Raw genomic sequence first — 21,826 nt, 5'->3', positions numbered from 1 at the left:
AAGCACAAGTTGTTAAGTAGAAGTTCAAAGGTTCTGACTACAGAATCTTGGTTGAACATACTATTGCTCAATGCCACAAATGCTCAGAAATGAAATATATCTATTAAATCTTGTGTGTATGTGTGTGTGTGTTCGTGTGTGTGTCTGCATTTAACATGTCCCCTGAAGGTCAAATTTTTTTGACAACAATTTGATTTCTATTTAAAAAAAAAAATCTTAAATATCTTTAGGGCTGCTTATGCCATGTTTCTGTCTCTTAGGAAATAGCTGTGTCTAAAGTCAAACTGCTATTAATTACCAAGTTTGTTAAAGAAAATTAATGAAGAGCAGCAGGAACCTGTTCTGTTTCATGTGCACTCCTAGTCTTTATGTAAGTCAGGCTCATATCTAAACATAAGAGCTGTAATAACTACTAGGATGATTTTTCTTTTTTTTACATTTTCTAAGGCTTTATTTCATTATGTAACCTAACCTCTAGTATGTACGTCCTTTAATCCTTTTTGCATTTTAAAAATTTTGTTAAATTTATTGGGTGGCATTTGTTAATAAAATTACATAGGTTTCAAGTGTACAATTCTGCAATACCACCCAAAGTCAAATCTCCTTCCATCACCATGTATTTCACCCCCTTTACCCTTTTCTACCTGTCCCCCTTTTCCCTCTATGTCTGTGAGTTTTTTGCTTGTCTTGTTCATTTGTTGCTTTCAGTTTTATACCCCACATATAATTGAAATCATATGGCTCTCAGCTTTTTCTGTCTAACTTATTTCACTTAGCATGATAATCTCAAGATCCATCAATATTGTCACAAATGACAGTATTTCTTTTTTTCTTATGGCCAAGTAATATTCCATTGTATATATGTACCACATCTTCTTTATACAATCATCTATCTATGTACATTTCAGTTGTTTCCATGTTTTTGTCACTGTGAATAATGCTACAATGAACATAGGGGTACATATATCTTTACAGATAAATGTTTTCAGATTTTTGGAGTAGATACCCAGAAGAGGGATTGCTGGATCATAAGGTAGTTCTATCCTTAAGTTTTTGAGGAACCTGTTTTCCATAGTGCCTGTAACAATTTACATTCCCACCAACCGTGTATGAGGGTTCCTTTTTCTCCACAGCCTCTCTAACACTTCTTATTACTTGTTTTGTTGATAATAGCCATTCTAACAGGTGTAAGGTGGTATCTCATTGTAGTTTTGATTTGCATTTCCCTAATAGCTAGTGATGTTGAGAATTTTTTCATATATCTGTTGGCCGTTTGTATGTCTTCTTGGGAGACATATCTGTTCGTCTTCTGCCCAGTTTTTAATTGGATTGTTTGTTCTTTGTTGTTGAGCTGTACAAGTTCTTTCTGTATTTTGGATATCAATACATTATCAAAGGTATTTGCAGATATCTTCTCCCATTTGGTTGATTGCCTCTTTGTTTTGCTGCAAAAGAAACCACCAAAAAAAAACACAAAGAGACCTTTTTACATTTAAATAAGCTTAGAAAACACAGTGAAAAACATCTATAATTTGTTTTTTATTAACATTTCCGAAATGGTGGAATGAATGTTCATCTAGAGTCAGCATGGGCTGTGTTGACTAGTGGGAAAAAGGAAGATTTGAGGCAGCAGTGTGGGAAAGTTTATTGTTTGCTGAATTATTCTTCGTTTGGGGTCAGGTCTTGAGAGAGGATGTAAGAGGAGGTAATGAAACAGAAAAATAAATCTGTTGACTTATTTTAAAATTTTCCTCACAGCTCTGATATTATGTCTATTAAGACATCATGCAAGACCAAGAATAATTAAAGTGCATAATCCAACATATTGAATAAAACCCATCACCTTAATTATTCTCACTTTTATTAAAAATAAATATAGCAACTATCTATTGCAATGGAAACCTTAGAGTTTTTTAATCACTTGAATTTGTACAACTTAGAAAAAATATTTTCAGGGTATTATATATACATATAGATAGTGATTTATATATAATTTGACTGTATCCCTTTCCTTTATACCTCCACTTTGTTTTTATTTTCTTTGTATGTCACTTGAATCACTATTTGCTAAGTGCATTTCCTGTACTAGCCATGTTTGAGGCACTGCAAATCCTAGCTTAATTAGTCATAATCTTTGATTTGGAGCCGATTGTGACCTACTACTGAAGTCAAAATGACTTCAAATTGCTGGGAAACTGGCTACATAATAAATACACTTTTTCCTTTTTTTTTTTTAACATGAAAGAAACTCTATTTTAAATAATATATAAATAAATAAATGTTCCATTTAAAAGTGCTAAAGTAGGAAAGTTTATAATAAGAGTTATTATTATGTGAATTAATTTAAATGGAATGTATCTCGATTCAAGTCACATGAGATTTCTCTACGTAAGAATCTGCCAATGTACAATGAGATGCTAGGGGTATGTAGACAGGATCTGCTCTGAAGCTTCATACGTTTTAAGAAAGAGGATTGGTATACAAAAAAAAGAAAAAAAAGTGATAGACAGTGATTGCCAAACCTTAACCTATAGGTCCAATCTGGCCTGCTGCTTGTTTTGCACAGTGTCTTGGTGTAGAATTAACCCCGGGTCATTTGCAGAATGTGAAAAAATGTACGAGACTCTACAAGAGTATCAAGAGAAAAGATTTATTCAAAGTTAAAAATGAGAGAGAGAGTTCTTTTGTTTGGAACTGGCAGAAGTTTTCCCCGGGCACTCTGAGATGGAGAGCTGCTGAGACAGAGGGGTAAGAGAGAGACGCTGACAGAAGTTTTCCAGGGCAGTCTGATGGAGATAGCTGTGGACACAGAGGGGTAAGGGAAATACTGGCAAATGGAGTTGTGCCAAGGTTGTGCGCCGATGAGAAGGGGTGCTGGGGTTTTATATTTTTCCATGCAGGATGTAGGGTGCTTGTCAGCTTGCAGGGGGGCTGCTGTTACAATTTTCTTCTTCTGGGTCCTGTAGTGTACCCACCTGTGATGGGTCTTTGTTGGTTTGCAGTGGTTTGCCGTTGCAATTGGGAACTGTTCTGTCCCCACCTATGATGGACGTATGGTGCTTGTCAGCCTGCAGGTGCTGTGCTAGCCAGGGGATGCAGAGCCAAGAGGTTAATGTTGAAGCTCATTCCTCTTAGCCCACAAGCTTGCTCCTGGTAACTCATGGCCTGTGCCATCTTGCCAGCTCACAAACCCGCTCCCATTGATTAACTCTTTATTTGTTTCATCACACAGCACATACGTCATTAATGTTTTTTCACTTTTAAAAAAATATTGAATAGAATCAATCAAAGACTAATATTTTGTGACACAACGTAAGTGACATGAAATGCAAATTTCAGTGTCTGTAAATCATTTATTTTTAATAATAGCCATGCTAATTTGTTTGCTGTTCTCTATGGCTGCCTTTGCATTAGAATTGAGGAGATGAGACATTTCCACAGAAACTATATGACCACAAAGCCTAAATTATTTACTAGATGATTCTTCACTGACTTAGTGTTTCTAAGTGCAACACTAGAAAATAACACAAGGTACAGAAATACTGTACAATAGAGGACACGATATGGTTCATTCTTCCATTCACAATGGTTTTTATCAAGAGCCTTTGATGTACCAGAGACCATGGGATAAGTTGATTAACAAAATCATCTCTCAAGCTTTGGAAAATATAGACTGGATATGTAGACTTGTGATGTTAATTCGAAAGGATTAAAGCCATTTCTGCCGAATGAGTTGAGTTTGGATCTTCAAGTTACTACCCCTGTCACTTCACTACAAGTGTAAAATATCACTGAATGGTTCTCATTCCTCCAATCTTTGGAAATTATTGAACACTTTCGATTACCTTCCAATAAACTCCAGTTTTGAAGTATTAACTCCATGCTTTCATCCATGCTTACATTTTAGAATTTATTGTGGTATACTTTCAAACTTACAGAAAAACTGTTAAGATGGTATAAAGAACTCATATACATTTTACTTCCAGCATTTAAAAAATAATTACAATTTTTTTTTTTACTTAATAACTCCCCCCCCATCTTTCTATGGCCATAACCTCCTACAATCCTTCTAGTTCTCTGACTCACCCAACACAAAGTTGGTACTTACATTGTACCAACATAAGAAAAGGTCCAGAAAGTTGGCAAGCAGAGAAGGAGAACAACAGTGAAAGTTCACGAATACTCATGATTTAATTTAATTTTGTCCCTGTCTGACTACTAATTACGATTGTATTGCATACTAGGGAGAATAAGTCCAAAACACTGGTAATTTACACCTGAAAGAGGATTTGAACTGATCTTGAAGCCAGAAAGTGTTCCTAGGAAAGTAAATTATGTGGTGAGAAAAGAGAGATGGGAAGAGGTTGGTGTGTTTAGGAAACTTGGTGAGAGGGAGCAGGATAGCCAGAAGGAAGACAACTGGAATTACTGGTAACCTCCAAATGGAAAGATAATTTAGCTGAGCATCAGAATACACAAAATGTGTTAAAGGTTTGATAATGATTGTAGGACAAAGTAAGAGGTGTTGTATGGGTTTTTTTATTATTTTTAAGGAGGGAGTGACTAGTGGTTCCATATTTGATAGTTCTTTTGTTCCAAATGGCAGTCAGGTCATTTCTCATAGATGCATTAGTACTTACAGTGAGATAGTGTGTGACTCCTCCATTCAACATATGTTTTCATTTTGGGTATCTCCAACACCTTGCTCAAAGCAATAACAGCTTATGGATTTGATATTTGGTGGTCAGAGTATTGGGCATATAACAAGTTTTTGTTAGATGTATGATACAGAGGGCAAATTATGTAAATTACTTTTATCTGTATAAAAGGGGATGACACCAAATAACAAGGTTGCTGTGAAAATCAGAGGTGAAGTAAAAGAAATGCAGTGCTTGATGCTTGAAGCACTCATTAAATGGTTATTGTTATTCATAATTTGGTGTCATTAAATGTAACACATTAACTTCCCGCAAGTCCTGGTTGGACCATTAAATGCCTCTCACATAACAACATTTCATAGATGCAGTGAGTTTATAGTTGTCTTTATCAAAGATAATCATATCCCATTGGGAACACAAGACATTTAGATTATGGCCAATGCAATTTTTTTAAGTGTTCAACATTTGTTTGGCAACTTTTTTCTGGTGGACAATGACTTATTTTCTGAAGAATTACTAGCAAGTTTCAGAATCTAAATGTCGACACCTCACCCTCAAAGAGAAGTTGTTTTCAACACAGCCAAAAGGAATAGGCATAATAAAACCTGTCTTAAAAATGCATGATGGGAAAAAGACAGATGAAAAGCAATTTATTTAAAGAGGACATTAGAGTAAAGGCAAAACTTTGGAGTTCATTGATTTTTGTCAGAATGATTAGAGATTGAGGAAGATCAGATTTGTAAATGATGAAATTCAAAAGTTAGGTGTGAAGTTTACTAAATATTTCTCGAGGAAATCCAATTGCTCAGAATTTACCAACTCTACCTCTACCTCCCCATGCACAACTTGCTTTCTTTGGTATGATGTTATTTTTTTTTTTGCTTTAGTAAAGAGTCATCCTACGTGTATAACTCCAGGAAACATTTGCCCGTAGCACTACTGAGAATGGAGAAACTTCAGATTTTTTTTTTTTTTTTTACAAAAGCCCTTGATATATTTCTGACATTCTATATAAAATGGCATTTTCATTTTTTTTCTTATTTGTCAGAAAACCTGATTAATGGATTTCAAATCCAGATCTTGGTTTTCTAGCAATTTTTCATTGGAAGGAAATGAGAACTAGATTCACCATGAGGCAATGAATTACCAGTGTGCAATTTTACATTTACAGGATTGGATGGAATTCAATTAGATTGTGGGGGAAAGGGTGTGTGTGAATAAAGTATGTATCCAATTTAATCTTGATCAGGCTTTTCTTCTGGGGGATTTAATTATTTCAGCTCACCATTTTTGAACTATTTGCATAACTCCATAATGACATTTGTTTTGCTATCAAACAGAAAATAAAGCAAGCTTGGACCAAACGTGTATAGAGGAAAACAGGAAGATGATCACATCACTTAGTAATGCATTATAATTGAGAAGAAAATTAAAGACTTTGGTAACTTTCGTTTAATTCACAAAAGATTACATTTCACTATTTGGACTGATTTAGGAATGTAAATTATTTGGCTACTATTATCAAGACTTGCAATCAAGGCATGCAATTACTTTTTTTTCTCCCTAAATGGGTTCATTCTGCATAGCAGTAGATTGTGGGGACATTGATAAGAGCCTTACACATATTTTCTTTTGGAGTAATTTCCATAGACATGTTTGATGCACTTGGTATCTCATCAGAATCCCAGGGACTCTATTACGAATGTAGTTCTAAACTTTTTGCTATAGGATTTAGTCTGTGGATTGGAGGAGTCAAACAAGTTGGAGTTCACATTCAACAACCATTATGAACACCTACCAGATGACAAGTCTCATAATAGTTGCACTAGTTACTTATCATGATGAATAAGACATGCTCCTTGTCTTTAAAATATGTCCACATGTGGATGGTAAAGGCAGACACCCGAGTCGCTAAATAAATACTAAATGTAAATGAACTAAGGGAAACTAGAACAGAAATAAATGGACTCTGCAGGACTCAGCAGGCGTAAGGTCTTTTGAATCCAGAGCTAACAAGTCAAAGTTCATGTGTTAGGGAAGCAAAGGAGGGAATTCCAGGGGAAGGCAAAGGCCTCAAATTATGAGTCTGTCCACCACATGCTGAGGAAAATTGGAACCTTTCCAGTAGCCTAGAATGAATGTTGTGAGCCTGAGATGCGCACGCACACACACACACACACACACACACACACACACATATACACAATGAAAGAAATAAATAGTAAATGTATCAATATGGTCTATATTTTACTTTAGTCAGAAAGGAGATTTGAGTGCAGAAGGCAAAATGCTAATCTGAAGTAGGGTCATTTGCATGTTTAGGCTTAGAAAAAGATTATAGATATTGTTATTATGGTGTAGGAATATAAGATATCACAATGTTTTGAAATGTATTAAATTTTATTATATTTTCCTGTGTTAAGAATACCCAACATGAGACCTACTATTTTAAGAAACTTTTAAATGTACAACACCATATTGTTAACAATAGCACAACGTTGTACAGAAGATCTCTAAAACTCTCTCGCGTAATAGAAACTTAATGCACCTTGATTAGTAACTCCCCATTTCGCTCTCCTCCCAGCCCCTGGTAACCACCATTCCACTGTCTGATTCAATGAGCTTTACTATTCTAGATACCTCATAGAAGTGGAATGATGCAATATTTGTCCTTCTGTGACTTACTTATTTTACTTAGCAGAATGTCTTCAAAGTTCATCCATATCACATATTACAAATTTTCTTTTTTTCAAGGCTAAGTAATATTCCATTGCATGCATGTATCTCATTTTCTTTGTCCACTTATCTTTTGATGGACATTTAGGTTATTTCCATGTCTTGACTATTGTGAATAGTGTCACAATGAACATGGGACTGCTAATGCTGCTTCATAATTCTGATTTCTATTCTTTTGGATAAATAGCCAGAAGTTTGAATGCTTTTATAGATCATAAGGTAGTTCTATTCTTACTTTTTTGAGAAATCTCTATATTGTTTTTCAAAGAGGCTGTGTCATCTTACATTTTCACTAACAATGTAAATGTTTCCAATTCCTTTAAATCCTCACTGACACTTATGTCTTTTGGGTTTGTTTTATAATAGGCAGGCACCCTAGCAAATATGAGGTGATATCATTGTGGTTTTGATTTGAATTTCCCTGATGAATAGTGACATTGAACATCTTTTTACATACCTGATGACCATTCATTTGTCTTCTTTGGAGAAATGTCTATTCACATAATTAGCCCATTTTTAAAAATTGGATTGTAGAATTTTTTTTTTGCTATTGAGTTATAGAAGTTCCTTATGTATTTTGGAAATAAACCCAGTATCATATATATCTATATCTATATCTATATATCTATATATCTATATATCTATATATCTATATATCTATATATATATATATATATACACACATATATATACACACACACACCCATATATATGTACATATATGTGTATGTATATATGCATATGTATATGATATATATTACATATAATATATGATATATATCATATATATATCTACATATATATATATATATATATATATATATATATATTTACAGATATTTTCTTCCATTCTATGGGTATCTTTTTAACTCTAGATTATTTTCTTATCACATCCATGAAATTATTTACAAGGCCAAAGTTAGGAAGCTATTCCCGTTTTCTTCCAGGAGTTTTACAGTTTGTTTTGTTTTCTTCTTGGAGTCTAATATTTAAGTCTTTAATTTATTTTGAGTTGATTTTTGTGTATAGTGTGAAATAAGGGTCCAATATAATTCTTTTGCATGTGGATATCCAGTTTTCTAATCATTTGTTGAAGGGACAATCTTTTCCTCATTGTGTACCCTTGTAGAAGATTAGTTGACCATACAAAAATGGATTTATTTTCAGACTCTCAATTCTGTTCCATTATTCTGTATGTATACCATTATACCATGATCGTATTGTCTTAATTACTATAGTTTTGAAACATATTTAAAAATCAAGAAGTGTTATGCTTTCTGTTTTGTTATTTGTCAAGTTTATTTGGCTATTCATGGTCCTATGTGTTCCATATGAATTTTAGAATTGTAGAAGAAAGGAAATAATAAAGATTAGAGCAGAAATTAAAAAAAAGAAAACAGAAAAAATCCGTAAAACTAAGAGATGTTTTTTGGAAAAGATAAATGAACTTGATTAAACTTTTGCTAGGCTGAAAAAAATAACAGTGAAGACTCAAATAAATACAATGAGAAATAAAAGAGGAGACATTAAATCTGATGCTACAAAAATAACAAAGATAATAAGAGACTGTTATGAGCAATTATATATCAACAAACTGGGTAACCTAAAATAAATTGATAAATTCCAAGAAACGCACAAGCTATGAGTGCGTTTAATGAGATTAAATCATAAAGTAACAGAAAGCTTAAACAAACCTATAACTATTAAGGAGATTGATTCAGTAATGAAAAAACCTCTCCATAAGGAAAAGCCCATGACTGGATGGCTTCATTGGTGAATCCTACCAATCATTTAAGGAAGAATTATGACCAACTCTTCCAGAAACTTGAAGAAGACTGAATATGAATACTTCCAAATTCATTTTATGAGGCCTGTGTTACCCTGATACTAAAGCCAAAGAAACATATTACAAGAAAACTATAGGTCTATATACTTAATGAATATAAGTGAAAAAAAATATTCTCAACAAAACACTAGCAAACTGAATTGAACAGAACATTAAAAGGATCATACACCATGACCAAGTAGGATTTATTCCTGCAATGCAAAGATGGTTTAACATACAAAAATGAATTTGTATGATACAGCATATTAACAGAATAAAAGATACAATTTATGTAATCATCTAAATATGTGCAGAGAAATCATTTGACAAAATTCAACATCCTTCCATGATAAAACTCTAAAGAAAAAGGGAATTGAAGGAATTATCTCAACATAATAAAGGCTATAGATGAAAATCCATAGCTAACATCTGAGAGGGAGCAGAGTTTGCACCTCAGAATGTGCTTTTTTTCGTCTATGATTATTTTAAGGTGGTTATTTCTAAGAAACAGAAGACTCAGGAAAAAACCTTTGACCTTCCCCGCAACTGCCGAAAATAATTTAGATGAAGGACTGGCTCCGGGAAGGGAACTATCATCATGACAAGTGTAGTTTCATATGAACTAGGTGTGATAGACAAGGAGGAACTTAGTGATGCCCATTTGATCAAAGTCTTCTCTGTGTCCCAAGTTAAAGTTTGCCCAGAAAACATTTGTTTACCAAACATCTGCTTTTATATCTCTATGTGAATTGTATTCCTCTCCTTTGAAGTTCTAAACCACGAACCCTCACCCCCTTTCTCCTTAGCTCAAAATGGAATATCAGCCTTAACTGCCCAGTTTGTCTTCAGGACCCACAGAAACTCTCGTATGTACATATGTAATTAAAATTGGTCATTTTCCCCTGTTAATCAACTCATATCAATTTAATTCTTAGGTCAGCCAGAGGAACTAAGAGGGAAGGAGGGGAAATTTATATATATATATATATATATATATATATATATATATATTAAAAAAACAGCCTAAAGATCACATACAGACACACACACACACACACACACCTATTAGAACTAATAAATTCAGTAATGTTTCAGAACACAAAAATCAAAATACAGAAATCAGTTACTTTTCTATACACTAACAATTAATTATCTGAAAGGAAAATTAAGAAAACAACCCCCTTACGATGGCACCAAAAAAGAATAAAATACTTAGGAATAAACTTAACTAAGTAGATGAAGTATTTACTGAAATCAATAAAACATTTATTAAAAAAATTAAAGAAAACAAATGTAACGAATCTTGTTTTTATGGGTTGGAGACTTAATATTGTTAAAATGTCCATTCTAACAAAGTGATCTAGAGATTTAATGCACTCTTTATCAAAATTCCAGTGGCATTTTTCCAGAAATAGCACAACAATTTTAAAATGCCTTAACTTTTAATTATTTGCAATCACTTGCACGTATTACATATTCTGAGGAGTACTGATGTCCTATTTTCCCCAAACCATATCTCTGCACAGAAGTTTGTGTTCCACTAGTACAGGTTTCAATTGGCTTTCCTTATTATGCCAGAAAGCTCACAACTTTAAAAATCTATTATAAAATGGATTAGGCACGGTCCACAACTTTAAACATCTTTATAAGAATCAATGGAAATAACACTGTACTCTGGGAAAGGAATTATGATATATGCATCAATAATTGCCAAAATGCTCATACTCTGTTGACCTGAGATGTCACTGTTGTGGAGTGAACATAGATAATTTTTTCTAAATATAGAACTTATCATAAGGAAGGTTTCCTAAGTATAGAAGCCTAAAAATGCACAAGGACATTCATTCTTTCTAAGAGTAAAAATTTCTAAGTAGTCTGCCTATTCAGTATGACAGGTTGACAATGAATTTTGTATATGTATGTATATATTGAAAACAATGAAAATCTTAATCATTATAAATCATCACTATGAAGAAAATGTAGACCTGAAAATTGGATGACATACCAAGGGAAATTAACATACAATGTGGAATCAAAATTTAATAAGAATACATATATTCTGATTATATATACAAATAATATAACGGAATAAGCAAACATTTAAACTAATATCCTAGAATGAAGAGATTTTGGGATTTTCCTCTTAGAAAATTGTCTTTAGTGTTGTCATATCCATTAATGATCTAAAAAGATAATTTTAAAATGAAGAAATGGACATCACACGAAATAAAACCACTAATGATGACTAAACTAATTTAAGTGTTAGCATTCTAATTATTACTGGTCAATAATATAAAATCAATCTACTAATTAGATAACCTCTTGTGAGAAGTGAAAGGTAGATGTGAGATTTCACTGCATGTTTCAAATATGGACATGCAAGGAGGACAGAATATGAGATAGGAAAACTGAGAAAATCAATGCAATTGGCTTTCTGTGTCTGGTAGGCACACACATGGTTTGCGCTATACTTCCTCCACATAAACGCTAGGTTCACTAATGGTGATGAATATAAATCACTTTACTGGGTGATCATGAATCTATCACATGTTCCTTCCTCAGTTTCCTCCTTTTAAATGAAGGAATTGGCACAATAATTTAAAGGTCTAGCTCAGTTCTTAGCAGTATTTTATATCAGTATGGCTCTAGACATATTTCAAAGGATTTAGTGGGACCCATCATAACAGAGGTGTTGTGTGGGGTATCATGCGGGGTCTCTGCTCCCGCTCCCCACATAAGAACACAGGACATGGTGAGGTCAAAAAGGAACACCCACGGAGCCATAGACAGGGGAGTCACATCACTGTAGTCTCGCTGGTGGCTGGGTTGGAGACACTGGAAGCAGGAGCCACACTATCTGAAACCTGCTGTCCACTTCTCTGCAATCTGCAACCCGCACTCCGCTGTGCTAGCTGCAGTCCGCATTTGCCAGTCCAGCCACCATCTTCTTGCTGGCCCCCATTTGCTGCTAGCGTAGTCACAGCAGTTATATTAGTGGCCAATGTCTCACTGGTACAGCTAATGGCCAACTAGCCACAGCTGATGGCCGTCCAGTCACATTTACTACCTGAGCCAGCACCTTTCCACGTGAGGCCGAGAGCCTGAAAACTGCACTCCTGGCTCTGTCCCCACAAGAGGTGTTTAACAGAAAAGAAAAGAGAAAGTAGCTAAATGGAGGCCATGGGCCTGTCCTACTACTTTAGGAGGTTGTGAATCTATCTGGTTATTCAGACAAAGCCAGATGGGAAAGAAAGAGAAGGGCCAGCCTGAGTGTCACAGTATATAACCTATAATCTTAGCTCTTCCACTGAGTAACCTGAGGCAATTTATTTGATTGTCACTGGACTCAGATGCTGTGCCTTTAAAATAGTCTAGAAATATCTTCTCCACCTTTTTTTGCAAGGCTTCCTAAATGAAATATTGTACTTGCAAGCACTTCAAAAATACCAGCAGTTAATGAAGTGCTAAATACACAACAGATGCTTAATATTAACTAGTTATCAAAGAGAGAACTTATTTGCTCTAATCAATCCCAGCATTTGCTAGAATGAGATGACTACCAGGCATTCGCTGTTGAAACACTAACACCATATAATCATTTTGGAAAACAATCTCACAAGGTATATGTGGAGGCTTGAAAACATCACTAAACTTTGACCCAGCAATCCCAATTTTGAGGATCAGTTCTAAGGAAATAACCCTAGAAAGCTATCCATGGCATAGTTGCATTTACCCACCTCCCCAAATTTAAAGGGTAGATAAATGCTTAACCATAGCAGATTGCTTAACTAAATTAAGGCATGATGAAGTAGAATATGATAGTGAATAATGATATTTTCTAAAATATTAGAAATGCCTCTTTGTATTGCTCAGGAAAAAATCATGATGCATCATATGAACAGCTTTGTAAAATATACATACATAAAGTCTGAAAGTATTTGTCTTTCAGTGATGGGATTTTTCTAGTTTATTGAATGTTCACATTATTTATAATTATATATTATTTTATAATGAAAATATTTTTAAACATCTGAAATCATTAGTTGCAAAATCTGATTGTCATTAGTTGCAAAAAAACACAAAAAACGGCTGAATTACTAAGTCCTGTGATCACTGAGAAAATCGTAACTCATTATTTTCATGTTCCATTTATATACATTGCATGGGCCTACTATGTTTAATGCACTGTGAACAGGTTTTTTTTTTAAATTTTTATTTTGGTCTATGTCTTTTTAAGATAAATAGTCAAGAAAGATTAATATTCAGAAAACAAGATGGGGTACATCTGGAAATGTGAAAGAACTGAAAAAGAGAGAGTGTGAATTGAGCCTGTTAAAAAAAAACAAAAAACAAAAATACCTGAAAGTATCACAGTATGAAATAAGAAATTAGAAAAAGAGAAAAAGGAAATTAGAAAATTGCTGCACACACACACACAAACACACATAAAAAAATGAAAAAAAAACCCTGTGCTAATTCTATCTGTTCCTTTAATTAAGTCTTTTGTCATGTGGTCACAAGGTTGTAGTTTGAGATGTGGTGTCCTTGTCATTTTTGCACTTGAAGGAGGTTTCCCTCATTTCACCTGCACTTACCCTTGCCAAATTTTATAAAAGAGAAAGTGGGGCGGGGGGAAACTAGCAAAAAAAAAAATGTCTACAATTGACATTCTAAATATATCCAGAAGATGTGTTAAATTGCAGTGACTTCCTAAGGACACCAAGGTGCCTGGGACTCAGACATTTTAATTCAGACAAACCTTATCTGAAATGTGCAAAATCCGAACCATTCACAGGACTCAAGCTGGTTTAATTGCTTAGCTGTTACAGATTGCATCCATCATTTTAACTTCTTCATCTGTAAGAATGGAGGGAATGAAATGTAGTGGCTCGGAATTAAGGCCATCCATATCCAAAAGGCTAGCTCTGCCAGTTAAAACTATCGAACTTGGAAAAGTTGCTTCACTTCCCTAGGCTTGAGACACTTATGAGTGAATGGGGTGATTATTTACTACATTGCTGTAAGGATTACATGAGATAACACATGAAACCATGTCTGGCACAGAATGGGTTCTCAGTACATAAATGCTTCTCTAGTTATATATGAAGATATTAAAACAAATGGGATCAGAATTGTGCTTTCATGAAATTAATCTGGTCGTAAAATGGGAGCTGCATTACAAAAAGAGAGATGTCTTGCTGGGAGAGAAGTTAGGAGGTGTTTTTAACAATCCATGTATGAGCTAATATACACCAGAGGGGAACTAATATTTACAGAGTGCATTTGAGAAGGCGTTACAAAAAATACAGAAGCTCTGCGTGAATTGGTCAGGTGTCAAGCAGAAATAAATGAGAACAGAGTGATTCCAGAGACTCAGCCTAACAATATTGGAGGAGCAGATAACTTCCAGATCCTAAAGTGTACGAAATAAAATGGAAGGATCTTTCAGAGACAGAGATTAATTTAAACCCAGCTTCTTGACAAATATCAGATAGGTATGGTTATTCACACCTGTTGTTAAAACTTCTCAAGTAAAGAAGATTCTGAAGGTCAAGAAGGTTAAGTATCTGTCCCATAGTACAATCTTTTCATTGAATTAACTGACACAGGCCAGGATTGCTAAAGCTACAGAGTTTCAATGCACTGTCTTGAATTTCAAGATAACCCCTTCAAATGGAAAGGAGGATTGAAGACAAGAAAGCAAATATAGGTATTGGCTTTAAACAAACTGATGTTAAATAAACAAGAAACTTACTAATTTTTTTTTTGAGAGAATTATATCACTAAGAACTTGGAAGTTTGAGCTAAATTACAAACTTTTTGAATTCAAAACAACTTTAAGACCTTTCAACTTTCTCCAGGAGCTCTATTGCTCCCAAGAAAGAGCAGAATGTCAATACTAATTTTAGAAATATCCAAGAAGAATAATGGGAAAACAAGAACACTTCAGAGGGTAAAACCCACGACCTTCAGTTTTTGGAAACAGAATCAGGTTTAGCCAAAAAGTGTTCACTGGACCAGAGCAGGAGGCTCGGAGAATATTCATCAACGGAGTTCAGATTTCTATGAATCCATGCCATCTGACTACTTCCTTCTTTCCCTTTCTAAATGGGATAAGGATATTTATTGTGGTTAGTTTGTTTCTAGTCTATATTATCAGTTGAGTATGGGTGGTATAGATGATTTTTCTTTTTGGTTCATAGATTTCAAGTCTAAGACATGTTATATTTGGAACCATTTAAAAAACCAAACCAAAACAAACAAAAACGATACAGCCTCACTCTGAGATCCCAGACTTTAATGTCCTGGATGCGTTAGACTTTGGGTTGTTTGACTTGTTGAAGAGTAGAGTGTGTTATATGTCTGAAAAAAAGAGAGCGAAGAAATGTTCAATGACCAGAATAGTGGATTATGGCAAGGACAGTGGTGTCTCCCAGAATTCCATGTGTCACCCCACATTTCCCAGTCCTCCTATAGTTAGGTAGGGCCAAGTGACTTCTAACCACTAGAACTGTGGGTGGGAATACAGGTTTCCATTTTGGGCTGAGGCACACAAAAGCTGACATACAATTTTTCAGCTTTCTCTCTCTCCGGGGGTTGTAAATTTAGATGTTTAGGGGATAGTGGATCAATTCCTAAGTCTTTTCCCCCTTAAAACCTAAAATAAACATATAACAAAGAATAAACGTTTGGGATTATTTTTGTAGCATAAACCTAGTTTATCCTGATTATACCTTTTACTGAGTTTTGCAATACAGAATTTCTTCTGTCTCTCTTTTCTCTCACACATCCCATAAATTCTAATCCCTGCATGCATATTTCTAGAAATTATTGACTTTTTCACGTCTTCTTATATACACCATAATATTTTACAAGTTCTGCTTAAGTAACCTCCTAAATGTAATCACTGGCATCTGCGTGTCACTTCACCACACACTTCTCCATATTACAGCCAGAGTGATCTCTTAAAAATAATTCTGAACTTTTAATTACTCGAGCAAAAACATTTCAATGAGCTTCCATTGCTGTCATGAAAATTCAAATCTTTAACATTGCCTCCCGGACCATGAATGAGCTGGCCCTGCTTCTCCGTTATACTTTTGCCCCATGTTCAATTCTTTTTATGCATCATGCATTTGCTTGTTATGTCTTCCTTAATATGGCGTTCTTACATATTCGTCTCTTTTGATTAGAATGCTGTTTTTCCTTATTTTAATCTTTCTAACTGCAATCTATATTTCATCTGTGCAATTTTTATATATCCTTTCACAAACTCTTTAACTATATTAGACCACCTCTACTGAGTGAAAACTCAGCTTGTATTTTTCATCAATCTGTCTCCGACCCTAGAATGGCATTTGCTACAATCTTGGCTCTCAATAGTTATTGACATGTCAAGGGACACAGTGTTGCACTCAAATTAAAATCATCAGAGAATAAACTAAACTGGACACATGGAGAACAAAAATCACAATTGTACCTTCAATGAATATGTCCTTCCATCCTTTTCATTAGTGGAACCTGTGGTGGACAAGGAGACAGTGTTTTATTGCTCTTTTCCTAGGGCTTCTCTTCTCACCTTGCAGGGGGCTGGTGAAGGAAGATCAGGAAGGGTCCTGCCATTCTGGAAGGAGGCTGAAAAGAGGAGGAAGGCTGGAGCAGGTGGCTTGGGACAAACTGCCTGGTCTCATTCTCAAGGGTGAAAAGCATCTCTGAGACTTCCTTTATTATTCAGCATGTTGTAAGGAACTTGGTCATGATTTGGACCAAACTGATAGACTGGAATTAAGAGCTAGGATTTGCAAAGGTTGTTCTCAGTTAACAACCCCTCTGGGTAAGAAGGCTATTGGGTAACAATAATAACACTTATCACTAACACTTATAACATAAACTTATTGCATAACAACTAGATGCCAGTGCATTATTTTAAGCTTCTTGTATGCATGAACTCATTTGTTCTTCACTAAAATTCTACTGAGTAATATTTTAATACTCACTTTATAAATGAGGAATCTGAGGCATAGGGAATTGATTCACTTACTCAGGGACTCAGATTGTGGGGCCTCCGTCCCATTCCAAGAAGTCTGTGTGTAGAACCCATACACTGAGCCATCGTGCATTTTTTATAGAACGAAAAAACTGTGTTTGGCCTTCCTATTCAGGGTTTATATGAACTTAGTAAAATGAATACTAGTGAAAAAATTTTCCTTTAAATTTTGTCTCTTCCGGTAACAATGTGATCCAATTGTTGTTTAATCTGTACATAGGAAAATCTTTAAGCATTTGGTTTTAATGTTGCAAACAGTATTTAGAAAATCAAGTGTGTTCATTCAGCTTTAAAGAAAAAAAAAGTCACTAAATTATTTGCAAATGTAGTAATGTGTGGTTTTGACATAATCATAATCCCTCTCTAATTTTCAAAGATGCAAGTATTTCATAGGGTTATAATTTATTCTTACATTTGCATTGGGGAAAATAAGGGTTCATTGTTAGTAAGAGCTGAGGTTCAGGGCAGCTCATAATTGGGGAACAATAATCATTTGGTTGGTAACATTAGAAAAGGGTAAGTGGAGTGTTGATTAAATTTTCAAAATTCCTTTTCATGTAGATGAAGCAGAGATTTTTAGCCCAGTAGGTAAATCTTCTATACACATCAAAGCATTAAAAAATAAAGCCCCATTAATGCACTTCTTCCATGAGGAGGTAGTGATTTAGTGTGTCAGAAGCAACCCACTGGCCTCACATATTTCCACACTAGACTGTGCATGTTATTGAAAATTCGAACAGAGAATCATTCTTTTTACATTTAGGTGATACCCCTAGTTAAAATGTAAATACTCTGCCTGAGGAAATACAGTTATGCCCAAACTAGTTATTAACATATTAATATTAATTGGTTCTCAGGTACTGTCTAGCCAGATAGAGTTGAGCATAGTTGTGTGGGGGACAGAAAAGGAGAGCTAGATGGAAGAATGGGGTACTAAGCGCTCTAGGCAGACCTGACGGGCAGTCTACATGAGGCAGAGACCAGCACTAGGCCAAAAGTTCCTGGAGAAAGGAGGAGAACAACAGAGAGCAAAGATACCTAAAGCAGAGTTTGGGCAAGATACAAAATATGCTTGTTTGGCTTTTGAATTTTTCTAGGGGTGACTGTGGGTAGGCGTGCTGATATTGATGTTAGCACCTTCAAAAAAGTTTTGAAGAAATCCTCAACCGTTGATTTTGCTTCTCTCTGTAACCCAAACGTAACGATGCCTTAGAATCACATCAAATACGGACAAGATGTTAGAACGAACGGGGCGAGGCCACAGAGCCCATTTACCCAGAGAACCTGACCTTGTCTGGCCATGAACAACACCTGAGGTGATCTCCTTTCTGAAGATTCAGATTAATCCATCTGAGGTGGGTCCTGGAAATGTGTATTTTTGACAAGTGTCTCACGTGATTTTCATAATTAGGAGAGTTTGCACAGTATAATGTGGGGACTCTGGTCCCGCTCCCCGCAGCTCCCTGCACAAGAATGCAGGATGTGGTGAGGCCAAAAAGGAACACCCATGGAGCCATAAGTAGGGGAGTCATCCCACTATATTCTCTCTGGCGGCATACGCCTCTCTGCAATCCACGCTTGCTAGCTCAGCCACCATCTTCTTGCCAGCCCCCCATTTTCTGCTAGCTTAGCCACGGCAGTTGTATTAGTGGCCAATGGCTCACTGGTTACAGCTGATGGCCAGCTAGCCACAGCTGATGGCCATCCAATCACAGTTGATGGCCATTTACTCTCTGAGCCAGCACCTTTCCATGTGAGGCCGAGAGCCTGAAACTGCTCTCTGGGACTCTGCCCCCATACCCAGTCGTTTAACAGATCAGAAAACAGAGCCATGGAAAATTGAAGGGACTTCCACAAATAACCTAGTGATGAGACTCTTGCTTAGTTAAAAATCTAAACATCTCAATACAAAATGCTCTGTTATATTCACTACACTAAGCCCTCCCCACTGTTCTTTGATTTATCTAGCTATAAAACTGGTTTGATGCTGTTTTCCCTCTTTCTTTCTCTGTAATTTCTCATGTATGCTACAATCCCCAGATTAATCAGAAGAGAAGAGTGGGGAGTAAAGATTTCTCTGGTGTTAACCTTTTAATTAAATCAATTGTCTGTAGTTTTATTAAAGGGGATGTTTATATGGAAAACAGAAGAGAACTACTGTGGGGACACAGCCCCAGAGAGCAGTTTCTGGCTCTCGGCCTCACATGGAAAGGTGCTGGCTCGGGTAGCAGATGGCCGTCAGCTGTGACTAGTTGGCCATCAGCTGTTACCGGTTAGCCATTAGCCACTAATATAACTCCTGTGGCTATGTCAGTAGGTTGGTTGGTTGAAAAGTGCACGGCACATTGCGGATCATGTGGCTCTTGCTTCCTGTGTCTAGCCCGGCTGCCGGTGAGACTGGAATGCAGGAAGATCCCCTTTTGGGGTACTGGCCAATGTTTGCTTTTGTGTCTCAACCTGCCGCCATTGAGAATATAGTGGTATGACTCCCCTACCTATGGTTCCATTGTTGTTCCTTTTTGGCCTTACTATATCCTGTGTTCTTGTGCGGGGAGCAGGATCAGTGTACCCGTATGACAACTAGGATGACATACTAAATGCCCTCATTAATGAGGGATAAGAAGACAGGAAGAACCAGGAAACCAGAATTCTTCCATTTGGATGGAGGAGTTACCCAGAAGTTAGAACTCTGTAGGATCCTGTTTTGTTAGGAAAAAAAGTTCAAGTCCATAGATGCCTCCGCAGTGGGTCTGCTCAGCTGAGGAGGGAGGAGACCATCCCCAGTGAGTATCAATTAGCAGGTTGGAACAGGCCCAGGAAAGCAGGCTGCCTTGTTATTAATGGCAAATGAACCGTAGATGATGCTGTCAGATAACCTCTATCTGGGCCAGGCTCTCCACTCCACATCCTCTTTATGGTGTTGTTTTTGGAATTATGCTCGAGCTGGATCTGAAGTCTGCTTCCCTGTGTTTAGAAATGGCTGGGAGCCAAAGTGCTTTTTATTGAGAACTAATTTTGTGTGAGGCAAGATGATGTGGTCAGCTCCCAGAGCTAGAGCAAAGGAAAATGTCTAGAGAATCTATTTTTCACCATCATGGTGCCTAAATTGGTTGTTCAGAGAGGGGCTGCTCAGAAGTGTCAATAAGTAGATCCCTAATGTAGCACACCTGCAACGAAGTCTGTGCTTGCTGATAGGCACCTTCGGATAGGAAGGGTGTGTTCTCACACCACACATATGTTCCATGTACCTACCAGCAACTTCCTGTCTATGGAAGGTACATGGTGCAGCAGGAGATAATGAACAGTTTCCGGGTTGAACAGTTTTGGGTTTGAATACTATATCAACCCTTTTTAGATACATGATTTATTACATTAACTACCTGAGCTTTAGTATTCTCACCTATCAATGGAAGATAATATTTTCTTCATTTTTCAAAACAGGAATCAATTCAAATTCCTGTCATTGTGGGAACAGAGCCAGGAGTGCAGTTTCCAGGCTCTCGGCCTCACATGGAAAGGTGTTCACTCAGGTAGTAAATGGCCATCAACTGTGATTGGATGGCCGTCAGCTGTAACCAGTGAGCCATTGGCCACTAATATAACTGCTTTGGCTACGCTAACAGTAGATGGGGGCTAGCAAGAAGATGGTGGCTGAGCTAGCAAGCGCGGATTGCAGTTAACAGGGCGGATTGCAACTAGCAAGTGGAGTTGGTTGGTTGGCAGAGAAGAGGACCGCAGGCTGCAGATCGTGTGGATCCTGTCTCCAACCCAGCCACCAGTGAGAATATAGTAGTATGACTCCCCTACCTATGGCTCTGTGGGTGTTCCTTTTTGGCCTCACTGTGTCCTGTGTTTTTATGTGGGGAGCGGGACCAGAGACCCTGCAGGTCACCCCGCTTGACAAATGGCGCAGCGAGCAGGGTACGGTGCCAGCCAAAGCTTTCCGAAGGGCGGTGGAGCAGTTTGTGCATATGAACACTCAGTCTCAGGAAGACCAGGAGGAACAGCTGCCATAGAGCTGGACCCCCGTGGAGGGGTGGGAAGATGTGGATGGTTCTCCAACCTGCATAGGCCGGAGAAAGCAAAGGTTGTTGAGGCCGTGGGGGCTGGGAAGTGCTTGCTGAGGCAGCCCAGATGCGGGACTTGTAGTCCCAAGAGGAAACGCTTGCTGAGTCCTCTGTGGGAGATGTGGGTGAGGTCAAGGTTGTTCCTCACACCCAGGTTAGGGAGGACTCCCTTGCCCTGTGGAGAGGGCACACATTGTGGGGCCAGTGCACAGCCCTGGAGAATGACTGTGGACTATGGGGAATTGGCTCCATCCCTAATTTGATGGACCGTTTGACTGTTTGCTTGGGAACATACCACCATGTAGTGGAACCGGTGGATGTTTGCTTCCTGTGTCTCGTCTGGCTGTCGGTGAGGCTGGTGCAGGAAGACCCCTTGTTGGAATGTATACGGATATTTGCTTTTGTGTCTTGACCGGCCACCATTGAGAATATGTAAGCACCTTGGCTGTGAGCCATTATTGTTCCAGAAAGACTGGTGGTGCCCTGAGGACCC

The sequence above is a fragment of the Rhinolophus hipposideros genome, assembly GCF_964194185.1.
Source record: "Rhinolophus hipposideros genome assembly, chromosome: 6".
Classification (NCBI taxonomy): Eukaryota; Metazoa; Chordata; class Mammalia; order Chiroptera; family Rhinolophidae; genus Rhinolophus; species Rhinolophus hipposideros.
This window is presented reverse-complemented; position numbering follows the sequence as displayed.